The following is a 14,786-nucleotide window of genomic DNA, read 5'->3' on the forward strand; positions in this document are numbered from 1 at the left end:
TGCGAGCCAGCTGAAACAGTCCCCTTGACCTTCAAAGTTACAACACTTTTGCTAAGATATTCACAAAACAGAACTAGATCTAAGCATAAAGCATAAATCTAAGTATAAAGTATTATCTAATACCATCATACATTAAAAGCTGATGTATCTATAAAGGAAGAATAAGAAAATCTTGTCATACAGTCTCTAATAATTTGTGAAAATATCCTGCTTTCAAAGAGGTATTGGTTTTTAAATTTTTTATTGGCTATTATATTTACATTTCAGATTTTACCACCTTACCCTGTTCCCCCCACCACCCAGGAACCTCCTACCCCATCCATTCTCCTCCTGCTTCTATGAGGATATGCTTCCACCTACCCCCCCCACCTCCCCACCCTCGAATTTCCCCCCACTCGGTGTTGGTGTTCAGCCTTCATGGGACCAAGGATCTCTTCTCCCACCTATGGCTGACAAGACTATCCTCCCCTACATATACTGATGGAGTCATGGGTCCCTCCCTATGTGCTCCCAGGCTGGGGGTTTAGACACTGGCAGCTCTGGTTGGTTGGTATTGTTGCTCTCCTCATGGGGCCACAAACTTTTTCAGCTCCTTCAGTCTTCTCTCTAGCTTCTCCATTTGGAACCCCTTGATCATATCAGTGGTTAGCTGTGAGCGTCTACCTCTGAATATGTCAGACTCTGGCAGACCTCTAAAGAGACAGCTATATCAGGCTCTCAAAGAGGTATTGTTACTTCCTTGTTCTGAAGGGTGGGCTGTATATGAAAATTCCCTCGCCAATTCATTGAAATTTAGAAAAGGAAAGAAATAACTTTATGAGAGAGAAAGCAAACACTGTGTATATCATATCAGTAAAGTTGACATCAATGATAAGTCATGGTGATGGCATGCATTTTTGATGTTATGATAATAATTGTAATTCAACTTTATGGATCCTTTACAAATGTTTACCACTCTGACTTAAATATGAGAAACACAAACAAACAAACAAACAAACAAACATCAAACATTCTATTTTGGAGTATTCTACAAAATATCTCACCTAATTTGTCAAGGTCATCAAAAATATACCTGAGAAACTGGCATAGCTAAGAAGAACCTACATAGATATGGTGCCTATATACACTATGGATCATAATGGGTGGCCTTGTACATAAAAGGGAATGAGGAAGTAAGTAAGAAACTCTAGAGGACTTATGGGCATTGGCAATAATTCTTCATTGTGATATTTTTAATTGTAGTGAGTATTTCATGCTAATATTCATTGGTAACAGGACAGAAAAGAATGTGGACATGGGAAAACTCTCCCATTTTTCAGTTAGCTATCTGTATGCAATGCAGTCATGTGAATGCTCATACACAGTCCTTAAACCTGAATTTGAATTTTATGCATTAAATTTTATTGCCTTATTACCAGACTGCATAATAATGCAATTAAAGAATCCACTTTATTGTGGTTATCACATCAGTTGGGATATTTAAACAAAAAAAGCATAGTGACACAGACCTCAGTGATTTTTCCTGCTTCTACCTTTGAGTTAGAATCTCTGCTAGCACAAATATGTGTGTAGCTTATGCTGTTAATTATAACAGAAATTATATAAGAACTAAAATTATTGTTTGATGGAGTAAATATTGTGCCCTCTAGCACTGACTAGAAAATCACTCACTTGCTGAGAACAGTAAAAGTTGCCCAGTGGAATACTGGGATGTTTATTCATTATCACCTGGTACTTGTTTTTGATTTGGCATCAGAATCCTGTAGATAATTTTATCCATGCCTGTAAATGGGCTCAGTGGCAATTGGCATGATTATTGCATACCCACATATTAAACAAATCATAATATTTTTTTGAACAAGCTAAACAACCTTGCAATGTTATTATTTAATTTCTTTGTGTTGAGAAAAAAATCAACCAGAATGGTAATTTTCTTCCCTTTCTCTAAATATAAAGGTTGCTTATGATTACCCAAATATGCATTTTCATTTAAATTTATAAGTTTCCTCTATGAAATCAGAGGAAACTTGCACCTGAGCTGAATATACTGAAGGTACAAATGAAAGAAAATGTGTGATATTGACTTTTAATAACATAAAAGATTGGTGAAGAAAAACATCTTACATCTTTAAAACAACTGTGAAAACTCTAACAGGCAACACATATGCACCTGTATGTTTGTAGACTGAGATAGTGTTCTGAGAAGGCAATATTTCCATACTAAAATTAGTTCTGAAGACATCAGAGCTTTTTTTTTTTCAAAAAAAAAAGGATTTGAGAAATGGGAAAAGTGCTTTGACAGGAGGAATAAAAAGACACATTAGGCATCAGTGAGATCTATCATCAGAAAACAGTATACACGAAGTCTGGAGGAGAAGGAAGCAAACTGTGTGTGAGGTGTGAGAGTTATAGTCTCTGGTGCGCAAAAATTGCAGGTGTGATGACCATGCTACCTCTGCCACAAACCTTCTGTCCCAAACTTTCTCAGTCTGATTTTTGTCTTCTAGTGTTCAATGCTTGTGGCCTTCATTCTGTCTTTCAAGTTACAAAAAAAAAAAAAAAATCATCCAACAACAACAACAACAACCCCCCAAGGCAGACACCAGCCATGACCACTCTCTCCAGCAATGAGAATGCTTCTTCATAAGAATTATGAGTAAAGGATTTTCTTTCAGACCTTTTTAAAATATTTTTTGTCTTTCAGAACTAAGTATTAAATAATACTTTATAAGACAAAACCTAATTCAATGTCTAAATAGGAGCACCAAATACACATCCTACCATTTAAGTAAAGTATTAAAACTGACATAAAAAGGCATCCTTCTCCTTTGTTGTTAAGAGGAGCAAAAGAGGCCATAGGTTTGAAATAAAGCAGGGATGGGTCTGGGAGCATCTGCAGAAAGGGAAAGGGAGCTGTGATGTAATTGGATTCTCTGCCAGTCATCATGGATTGACTCACACCAATCCCCATGGTCCTCTGGTCCATGTTTTAATGGATTCATGCCAGCAGTTCCTGCCAATGCCATGTTGTGTAGTTGTGAACTGGCCCTTGTTTCCAACAATTTCTATGCACTTGTAATTCTTTAGAAATTATGCAATTATATTTCTATTTATTTATTGAAATTTATTCAGAGACAGATATAAAGAGCTTTAAAAATGATATCCTTATATAAAATTATTTTCTTTATCACTGCCCTGGACTGGAGCTTCTGGTCTATGTCAATGCCTTGAGCAGACCTAGGGTGCCAGCTCTGCACCCAATCCCAGAACTCCCAGAGGAGGCTGAACACCAAGGAACTCTAACAAGCCCAGGATATTAGGTATATAATATGAGAATGAGGGCATGTTTGTGTTTTTCCTGCAGGATGCTGAAGGAGCATGGTGGCTGCCAGAGTGACAGGTAAGACATGCTGTTGCCTGGACAAAGAATGATGCTGAATTGTGAGCTTGCTGAGTGCCCTGAGAATGATGACTGGGAAGCTGTATTGAATATATGTTCCCGACCCACTTTTGCTTGCCTATATCCTAGATAGGACAGGCTGCCTTGACTTAAGTTTTTAAATCCTGTGGGACAGAGAACCAAAATGAGAAGTTATAATAACACTTAAATTTTTGTTAAATATGACCAGTCATTCAGACTCAATCATGGACTGGTCTAGAAATCAATCCAATATTGGAAATAACAGTCTTCATTTGGAAGGCTGGTTCTGGACATTTTTAGAGACATACTTGGAAGTTAGCTGCAGTTCTCAATGATGTTATGTTAGCAAGAGATAAAGTTTGGACAGGGTCTGGATTTCAAACAAGTGTTAGTACATGTGTTAAGGCTCTTTTAATTGCCAAGTTAAAATCACTTTTGTTTCTTCTACAGCATTTAATGTAAATTGCATTGAATGCATGTTGTGGCCCGAGCTGCCCTAAGTTTGGGGTCAAAATGTCTCAGACCACTCTATCAATGTTGAAACCCACACTGTCAAAAGCCTTGGGGACTATCTTGTTAGCCCACACTGCCCCAAGTAGCTCCAGTCTGCGGGTTGGGGTTCAGCAAGAGAGAGAGTGAGGATGGACTCAAGGAATGGAGACCAGACAGAGTGTGATTCAATCCCGTTTATTCTTCAGTCTCTTTTCTTCTCTCCAAGTCCCTAGTTCCTACTCCCTAGTGCCCCCAAGTTCCAAGCTTCTTTCCAAGCTCCCTTCCAAGTGCCTAATACTTAATGCCTAATAACTAACTCTTCTTCTGTCTGCCTCTCGCCTTTTATATGTCTAACTTCTAAGCCACACCCTTAAGTCACACCTTTAAGTCATGCCCTTAGGTCTTGTCTCTAAATCTGATCTCTAAGTCACACCCTTAAGTCACACATCTTTAAGTCTCACACACCCAAGGGAAAATTCTGGGTATCTAAAACAAGATGTTATCAGAGTGTGATCAGCTGTTGTAGGCTACTGTAATCAAATCTCTTGTCAGGGTATATGGCTCAAGATGGCTGCAAGGATGATAGCTGTCTTCTGTCCATTCCCCACAAATGTACACTTTCTAATTGTGTTAGTGTGTTGAAACCTGGAATGTCTATTATGGAGGTCTATCAACCAGCTTTTGTTTTACTGCCCTGAACATTACAGAACCTTGGTCTTCTGAAAAAAGCTTGCAAGAGGAAGAACTGAATCAGGCTTTAAGTAAAAGCAAGAGGGTAGTGTCTTTGATTATTGCTGGTATACCAGCTTTAATTACAATAATTGTTAGCACCATTGCTTCTGCAATTGCTTTGACACAAGAAGTTAAGACAGCTACTTTTGTTAATTATTTAGCAAAAAAAAAAAAAAATGTTACTGATGTGTTGAGTATACAAGAGGACTTAGATAGGTGTACGGAACAATGGTTTGATGATTTTTATCCTATTCATTTTATTGGAAGAAAGTTCAGAGTTTAAGAGTAAGGAGCCATCTGTATTGAGTGTCATGCCAAATACCAATGGATTTGTGTTCCCTCTAAAATTTACAATGATAGTCATTATAATTAGGAAAATGTTTAAAGACACTTTCAGGGTATTTGTCACAATTCTAACACCTCTCTGGATGTTATAACCTTGCATAGTGAGATTATGAATTTCAAGAATGCTGTTCTGCTGAGCTTTGATGCTGCAGATACTGCTGATAAAAGTATCCGTGGTCTGAGGTAAGTATTTCCACTTTGGTCAAGCTTCATGAATGGCATATATAGATTGACCATGTTAGCCCTTTTTGTCCTGGGAATGCTATTATTCCTGGCCATCATGTTAAAGCTTTTCTTTAACATCAACATGTTGGCAGCCAGAGTACATGGCTTGAAACTGAAAATGGACTACCCAGACAGTTATTAATTTAACAGGCTGGCAAGCCAAGGACTGGTGAGATGCTGTACAGAGCCTTACCAACCTAAGATAGAAGTGCATTGCTTTTGATAATGCATATTCCATGATAGGTAAGAAAGTCACTATTGTCAGAATGACCTAAGACAGGCTCAGTCTTGTTTAAGAAATAAAAAGGGGGTAATGTGGGGAGCTTTTGGGGCTTCCTGGCAGGAATCTGACATTAGCCAAGGACAAGTAAATAAATGGGCTTCAGGCAGGAATCTGACATTAGGCTAGAACAAAGAAGTAATTTCAGGCAGGAATCTAAATATTAGGCTAGAAGAAAGATGTAATTTCAGGCAGGAATCTAAATATTAGACAAGAACAAAGAAGTAGTCACCAGACATGAAAATGACCTTGGGCTAGGACAGGAAAGTAGGCTCAGATATTTTGTTCATCCTGATAGGCCCTTAGAAATAGTGATCACAGAAGTGATCACGGGATTTTTTTTTTATTGCCTTGCTTGTTCTTTGACTATTTGTATTTATTGTCTTGCTTGTTCCTTGACTATATGCATCTATTGTATTGCTAGTTCCTCAACCTAGAACTGACCTTAATAATTGAATGTAATTAAAATAGTATAAAAGCAAAAAGGAGGAGGGGGTTGGATTGGGGAAAATGGGGAAAGGGGATGACGTCTGAAATGTAAATAAATAAAATAGCCAATAAAAAGAAAATAAACAAAAAAAGCCAAAAAATGAAAATTAAAATAAATTACCACTGCTCTAATAAATTATTCGAGCATAGAATTCTATATTTCTTAATTAAACCATTTCTTCTAAAATGAGCAACATATTTAAGGGACAAATTACTAACAATATTTTCTTATTTTTGTATCATACAAATATGTATTCTGTTTCTTATATATTCACTTAAAGGGAAAATATGTTTCTTTATATGTTCTCTATGTTCTCCTTTACTTGTCTTAACTTCATGTTTTAATTTAAAAATTTTATTTATTTTAAATGCTTTTATTAATTTTTTACATCTTTTGTGCATGTGCCCATGAAGTATATCTGTGTACACATGGATAGATGTTTTTGTATATGTGTGTGTATGTGTGTGGGTATGTGTGTTGGCATGCATTTGGAAGGTTACAGGACAATTGAAGGAGTTTGTTCTCTCCTTCTACCATATTGTGTGTGACCCAGAAATCCAACTCAAGTTGTCAGTCTTGAAGGACTTTAACTGCTAAGCCATCTTGATGGACATTTCTTGAGTTTCTCCAAGAAAAAAAAACAACAGCTGTTGAATTGGTTCTTCCTTTGACAAATTAGAACTTTACTTAAAGCAGAACCAGAATCTAGCATGGGGCTGCTATGTCTCATCTGTAACCAGGAAGCTACTGGTAATAAATAGATGTTGGGAGAAGAGTCAGTTCTTTTCAAGGGCTTGACCCTGACATTTTCAATAGTTGCCCATATTCCAGAGTATTCCTGTAGCAAAATTGAACTGAATGGATTTTAAAAAAAGACATAAATTTGGGTGGAGAAGGAAGAGAATCTGTGTCTGGGAGGAGCTAGAAAAGTGTGAATCTGATCAAAATATCTTGCACAGAATTCTCCAAGAGCTAAGCAGAAGGGCATTACAACTTCATAGGAAGAACAACAATATTGACTAACTGGACCCCTCAGAGCTCCCAGGGACTAAACCACCAAGCAAAGAGTATACATGGGCAGGTCCATGGCTCCCTCTACATAAATAGCAGGGGACTGCCTTATCTAGCATCAATAGGAGGAGAGGTGCTTGGTTCTGTGGAGGCTTGCTGCCCCAACAATGGGGGATGCTGGATGGGTGAGCCAGGAGTGAGTTCATGGGTGGAGGAACACAATTTTAGAGGCAAAAGGGAAGGGTGCATGGGGAGGGGGGTTTGCAGAGGGGAGACTGGGAAGGCAGACATTTGAAATGTAAATAAATAAAACAATTAATAAAAAGGAGAAAGTTTCAAAAAAGAAAAAGAAACATTTATTCCATGGCTGCTGAAGATTGAAACTAGTTTTGTTTCTTAAGTCTCTAGTTTACTGCCACATTAATCAATATTCTATTTTACAATTACTATGTGTGCAGGAAATAATATATCTTCTATTCAGGAAATGATTTGTAATATCAAAAATTAACTAAATGTCCTCAACTCCAAAGGGAAGCACTGGGGGAATGATCCCTGTAAAATAAGAATACTCTAATAGCCAATCACCTGGTGATTCATGCTCTGAGAAAAGGAGGTGTCCGTGAAGTCAACAAAGATGCTATCATGAGTCTGGGAAAGAAAGTTTTTATTCATGAGAAAGAACCAGGTGTTCCACAAATCAATGACTTTTGCAGAAACTAGTAGTATATATGTCAGTAATGAAGTCAGATCATGAGGGGAAAGACACTGATTTATGAGGGAAAATGATAGCAACAGCCATGACAAACGACCACTACAAATAACAACTATGCCTATTCACTCTTACCATCGATTAGTGAACATGACAAGGAAAACAAAACAAAAATGTCAATCAACACTTGTAATGACTTATAGCTTGTTTTCTATGACATCGTTTTTTAATACATTCAGATTTAATTTTCAAAGGCTTCATAATAATCAAATACCAGCCTGTATATATCCTTAACATACATAGGTAAGGGAAAGACACAAATTTTATACAGTGTGATAAAAATATAAATTTATATATGTATGAAAACATCTTAGCAAAAGATCGCTCTCATGTCTAAAATTTACTTTGTAAAAGATTATAGGCAGTCCCTGACAGCTGGTCAGCAAATGTAGACCTCTGAAGCAAGGGACTAGGTTGACTCCCACAGTTCAAAAGCCTTAGATGTTAATTTTCTCTTGTCTTGTTTATAGATGACATTTTCGTACAAACCAAAATAATTCATCTCATCCACAAGTGACTATTAGAAATGTTTTATCAACTAAATTTAAATAAAACTGAAGAATAAAACAAATAAATTTAAAAAGCTCAATATTAGATTATCATCTAAATTGCCCCCCTTTTTTTCAAATTAATTAAATGGAATCTCTTCAGAGAAGGTGATTTCCCTTTCAGTTTTCATTTGTTGAAGGTGCACATAACTTAGTAAAATCCATGGTTTATTCCAGATCCCTGATATTCCTTCCCTAGTCCAGTTAGTCAATATTGTTGTTCTTCCTATCAAGTTGTAATGCCCTTCCTGCTATCACTTTAAACATTATTTTTTAAAACTCTAAATGCTTGTGAGTAACAATAGAATGACTTAATCCTTACACAACCCAAGGGAACTTGGGAAGCACAGTGACTCATAAATAAATGAACTCTACCATTTTTATGTGGTATGAGCTGAATGGTGACTCACTTCAATAAGATTCCCACCATAAACAAAAGTAGAGGCTTAAGAGTAAGAACAATATTCCAAATCATTTTATAAGAATCTAAAACTTGTGATTTATTTCTCATATTACATTAGCTAGGCTTGAATCTCCATTTAATATATAACCTTGGCTTCCAGGATATATTTGAACAGCAGTTGAAGTATAGGAACTAGGACAAGAAACTCCCTTGGCCAATTTAGCTAAACACAGATGTTTAAATTCCCAGGCAGGTATTCCACATAATTTATTTTCCAAAATTTTGACTTGTAATAATAACATTTATTGACCATATCATGTGTGCTATTTAATGTGAGGAATAGTCCACCTACCTTAAACCTCCTTTATATTGACATTAACAGATATTCTTCAAGGCACTTTTTAATATATTTCACTTATCCTTTGAAAATTTTATACATATATGGTTTCAAATATACATATGGTGTGATCATATTTACTTCTCATTCATCCCCTAAATTGTTCTGGATCTATCTTCCTCTTTCCACATCCCTTCCAATGTCATGTGATCCCCTTTTATTTAATATAACCTATAAACTCCAATTTGTGCTGCATAAATTTTCCTGTGACTACACCCATAAAATTGTCAGTAATCAATTTTCTTTTTTCTTTTCTATGATTTTATTGTCTCATATATTACATCCCAACTGCAATTTCTTCCTTCCGTATGCCCCTTATCTACTATACCCCCAAACTCCTCCATCCCCTTTCATTCCTCTTCCTCTGTTTTCCCTCAGAACAGGGTAAGTCTTCCAAGGGTATCAACAAAACCTGGCACATCAAGTTGCAATAAGATTAGGCACTTCCCCTCATGTTAAAGCTGGACAAGGCAACCCAGTAGGAGAATAACAATCCAAAAAGCAGGCAAAAGCATCAGAAAGAGGTGCTGTTCTTTCTGTCAGGAGTTCCACAAAAACACCAGGCTGCACAACTATGATCTATATACAGAATGCCTAGATAGACGCATGCAAGCTCCCTGAAAAAGTCAAAAGTGGGAGATTTTTCCAGAACTCTGTTAGAAGTTCCACAAAAACACCAGGCTACACAACTATGATATATATGTATATTTTTAGTTAGACCCATGAAGGCTCCTGAAAAAGTTGAGAGTGGGAGATTTGCTCGAAACTCTGAGGAAGTCAGATGCATAAAACCAATGAGAGGTAACCAACCATGTGGCAGACAGACTAGAGTAAACAGATTATATAAGTTACTAGCTAGTCAGGGACTAAGCTAAAGCTTATGGCTTGTACATCTATTCATAAACAATTAGGTCTCAGAGTTGTTATTTTGGGAAGTGGGTACTGGTGAAAACCCCAAGCCTACAAGAGGTAATCTAGGTTTATGCCATGGCGTGGACTTGTCGGGCAACAGTGGGAGAGGAGTGCTTTGGTTCCTTGAAGGCTGGATGCCCCAGTGAGGGTAAATTTGAGGGAGGGAAGGTGGGAGTGGGTGGGTGAGTGGGGCACACCCTCATAGAAATAGGAAGGAGGATGGGTTAAGGGGTTTCTGGGGGTAGAGAATGAGGAAAGGGGATAAGAAATGTAGATAAATAAAGTACCCAATAATAAAAAAAGAAAAACAAACAAATAATGGAACCGGCTATGGCAATTGAACATTTGAGACTCTTTAGCAGCAATTTAACCCATATTATGGGGATTCCTTATAATTGTCAAGGACCAGAGACTGTGGAATGAATCCATGGAACTTTAAAACAATATCTTCATAATATAAAAAGGGGGAGATATACCCCTGTACACCACAAATTTATATAAATCATATTCTTTTTATTTTTTATTTAAAAGTTGTTTTTTTTTAATTTGGATGCCAAGGAACTTTCTGCTGAGTGTCTATGACACTTTACAACTAGGCATACTTATGCATAATTGAAAGGGAAGGATCCACTTACTGGCATAAGGCATGATCCCAATCAGGTATTAAATATGGGGAAGAGGGCATGTTTGTGTTTTTTCTTCAGGATGCCAAAGGAGTATGGTGCCCACCAGAGTGATGGGTGAGACATGCCATGTTTTATAAATATTTATTAGTGCTTTGAGAATTTAATATAATGTGTTTTGATCACATTCACCCTGCTGCCCACTCATCCCAGACCTATTGTCTCCTTCCACCCATCCGACATTGAGTTCTTTTCTCCCTCATCAGGACAAATTTGTGCTGCTCAAATATTCTTAGATGGGCGTTCTGCCACAGGAGTGTGGTTGACTTACCAGGTACTATATATGAGTTTCTTAGAGAAACTCGTGTTATTTAAAAAAACCAATCTGATTGGAAGGGTAAGTCTTACTCTACAAGATAAAACCTATACCTGGTACTATTATTGGACCAAGAACCTCTAGCTACATAGGTTATAGGCCATAGGGATAAACTGACTCCTAATGACTTATACTATATATTAATTATATACAAATCTATTATACATAATAGTACATTATATGAAGCTATATACATAATTACTATTCCTCTAAATCAATATACTTCTCAGGTCTCATCAGAGAAGCTTCCATTTGCTGTAGATGGTTATAAATGCAATTACCCACAACTAATCCAGAAATATTAGTTAAGAGTACAGCACTCTCAGCCCTAAATTGGAATTACATATTGCATCCTTCTCTAGAGATGTATGGACCATTGTGAAAGGGAGGTATAAAGAGTTTAAGATCCAGATGTGGTTGAAGATCACAATGGAACAGTGTCCTCTTATATATCAGTTAAGGTATTCATAGGAACTTACAGTGGTTGTGATAGCCTGCTCAAGCCATGTGTATGCCTAAGGCATAAAAATCCTAGCAGACAGACAGAGGTTGAACATGAAATCTCATTCCAAACAGTATAGAAAATGGCAAGTATTACCTACTAGGAGAAGGAGAGATGGTTTTCCTTGATATTAGAGTTTTACCAATAAGAAAACTTCAGCTATAAGACTAAGCAAATTGTTATTAATACATTCTTGTCTCATTGCAAATTCCAAATGTTTTCTACCTGTCTGACAGTAAATAGTGAGCTCTAGTCACAAATGAAGACATTCATTCTGTTCTTGAGTGTGCCCTTCAGCAAATAGTCAGAAAATGCCTCTCCAAACACCAATTAGATGTATCTATTTAGCTTGTCAGCAGTTCACTTGGAATTGTTGTTTCTCTTCTTGGTTCATTATGAAGCAATTAAGTCTTTGGCAAATGAGCGAGGTAAAGAGGACTACGTGGACTCCTATGTACAGCTTTGCAGTATCTCACCTTTGAAGTCTTTCTTAGCTAATGTGCATTGGAAATGTGCTTGACTCATAAAAATCAGATTCTTGTATTTCATAATCATCACATTCGAAATCATTTAATTTAGCAAAGAATATTAGCAATATTTATTTCCCAACAAAACTGTACTCTAGGAAGTGTTTGAGAGAACAGATCTCAAAGTTTGCAAAGTGGATTGTTTGTTTAAAATCTTCTGACATTAAAATATGCCCGATGAAAATCTTAGTGGTACCAATTCTGAGTAGTCAATTTAGATAAAGTGAATATTAAATGGATGCGTCTAATCAGTGTTTGGAGAGGCATTTTCTGCCTATTTGTCTTCCTGTTTTCCTATTTATATGTTTGAATTGCCATTGGTAGAGAGCTATGTTTGAACAACTGGCTGATGCACCAGCTGGCGTCTTCTTATTCAGGAGACATACAAAAATTTCACAGTGAACAGTAGAATTGCAGAGACATCATGACCCTTGAAAGATCATCTCAAAACTTGAAAAAAAAAAAAAAAAACCAGAGAAGAGAGGGAAGCTCCATTGTAAGGGTGATTCATAGAAGAGGTACCCTGGCAAAGAATACAGTTCTTGACATCTGAATACACAACAAAGAAAGAAGTGAGCTGGCACAAAGATAGGCCAGCCAGAGGAAACAGTTTGAAGGGAATTCAATTGTAGCAACCTCTCTGGCAATGAGCATCATCACAATGCACTCTTGAGAGATTCGGCTCTAGAGTGAAAGCAACGTGGCATTTGGTGTGGGTATAAGGGACTTTTATCTACAGAATTGCAAGAAACTTAAAACTCAGTTTTATAGGATAAACAAACTAACAGATTTAATGGGAAGAGAGAAGAGCAAAGTATATTGATGGAGATGGCCAATCTCTTGGGATTTATCTTTGATTCTACTAATTATCTTTACAGCCATTTAGATTCTTGGTGGTCACAATTTTTTTAGTACTTTATAAGCTATATAAATACAGCCCCGAAATGAGACAAAACAAATTTTATGGATTTTTTTCTGGTATACCTCAAATTCTCAAATTTTTGTCTTCTTTTGGGTACAGCCAAGAGCAGAGATGTTAGGAGATAAAACAGTAATTTGAGAAAGAAAAGAAAGCCTGGCTTTATTTTATTCATTCATTCATTCATTCATTCATACCTTCATTCATTGACTTGTCTTGCAATTCCAGTTTTTTTTTCCTATAGCACTGTCTCATAGCAACAAGAAACTAAATGAAGATGGGAGGTATGTTTTGCTGTCTCTTTCTTGGCTCACTAATTATTTCTCTGCTTTGACCTGTGGAGTCCAGACCTGGCACTAGGGCTTTGAGCCTTCCAGAGTACCGACAAACTCATTGTTGCATAAAACACTGAGAGATCAGCTGTATTTACTTTAAGCCTGGATGTGAGGCTTAATTTCTTAAGCCATTATATAAATGTTATAACCATTGTCTTTTGTGGGGGCATATAAGTAAAGCATGCCTCTTAGTGTCCATCCTGAAGACTGATGCAGTTTGGTTTAGCCAGACCAGCATTCAACTTTTGTTACTGTTGTTGTTGTTGTTGGCATCTAACTTGGCACCAACTCACAGCAGTTTGAGAGAGTTCTTTGTGAAAATCCCTTCCAACTGACATTTTGGGGAAAACTTCAGACAGGTACAGAGCTGGTCAAAGCAGCTATGATGATGTTTGTTTTTCTGTGTGCCTTCTAAAGAGAGATGTTTTCTCTTCCTGTTCTGGTTACACTACACCTGTGGGATTCTATTAAAGTGACCAATAATCCTTTTGATGTTGTTTCTATAACATCACTAATAGCAGTGGATATTTTGTGCATTGACTAAGATGGGAAAATTTCCCAACTGTCCTCTAGTAAGTTAAAGTTTTGTCTCTAATTCTCCCTAAAGCACGAGATTAAAATAGATCAGTATCTTTTCAGTTTACTTGGGGCTGCTGTTGCTTGTGATGAAGTTCCATGGCCAAATCCAACTTGGAGAGCAGTTTATGTGTCTTGTGCTTTCACATCATTGTTCATCACTAAAGGAAGACATGACAGTAACACAAACAGGGCAGCAACCTGGAGGCAGGGGTGATGCAGGGGCCATGGAGGAGTGCTGCTTATGAATCTGTTCCTCATGGTTTTCTCAACCTACTTCCTTTTAAAACTAGGACCATGAACCCAAGAATGGCCTCACCCATGATAGGCTGGTCCTTACTACATCAATCACTTATTAACAAAATACCCTAGAGGTATGCATGCAACCCAATTTTAAGGAGACATTTTCTCAGTTGAGGACCCTCCATCTCAGATGACTATAAACTATGTCAATTGACAACAAACAAACAAACAAACAAAACAAAACCACCACCACCAACAACAATAACAACAAACAACAACAACAACAACAACAACAAACAAACAAAAAACCAAACTAGCCATACACATTTATTAGTACTTTAAGGCCTCATCTTTATAGAAGTAAAGATTCAAAGTATTGTGTAGAGGTTGGCTTCCCTAGGTAACATCCTCTTACCTCCTGTTTATCAATGCCATTGAGTCTTGCCCATCCTTTCTTTTCTTTACTTTTTAAAAATATAATTTAAATTTTACTTAATCACATTACATCCTGCTCACTGGTCCCCTCTAGGTCATCCCCTTCCACAATCCTTCCCCATTCCCTCCATTCCTTCTCCTCTGAGGCAATGGGGGCCCCTTAGGTATACTCCAACCTTGGCACATCAATTCTCTTTGAGGCTAGGCATATCCTCTCCTACTTAG

The sequence above is a fragment of the Arvicanthis niloticus genome, chromosome 17, assembly GCF_011762505.2.
Source record: "Arvicanthis niloticus isolate mArvNil1 chromosome 17, mArvNil1.pat.X, whole genome shotgun sequence".
Classification (NCBI taxonomy): Eukaryota; Metazoa; Chordata; class Mammalia; order Rodentia; family Muridae; genus Arvicanthis; species Arvicanthis niloticus.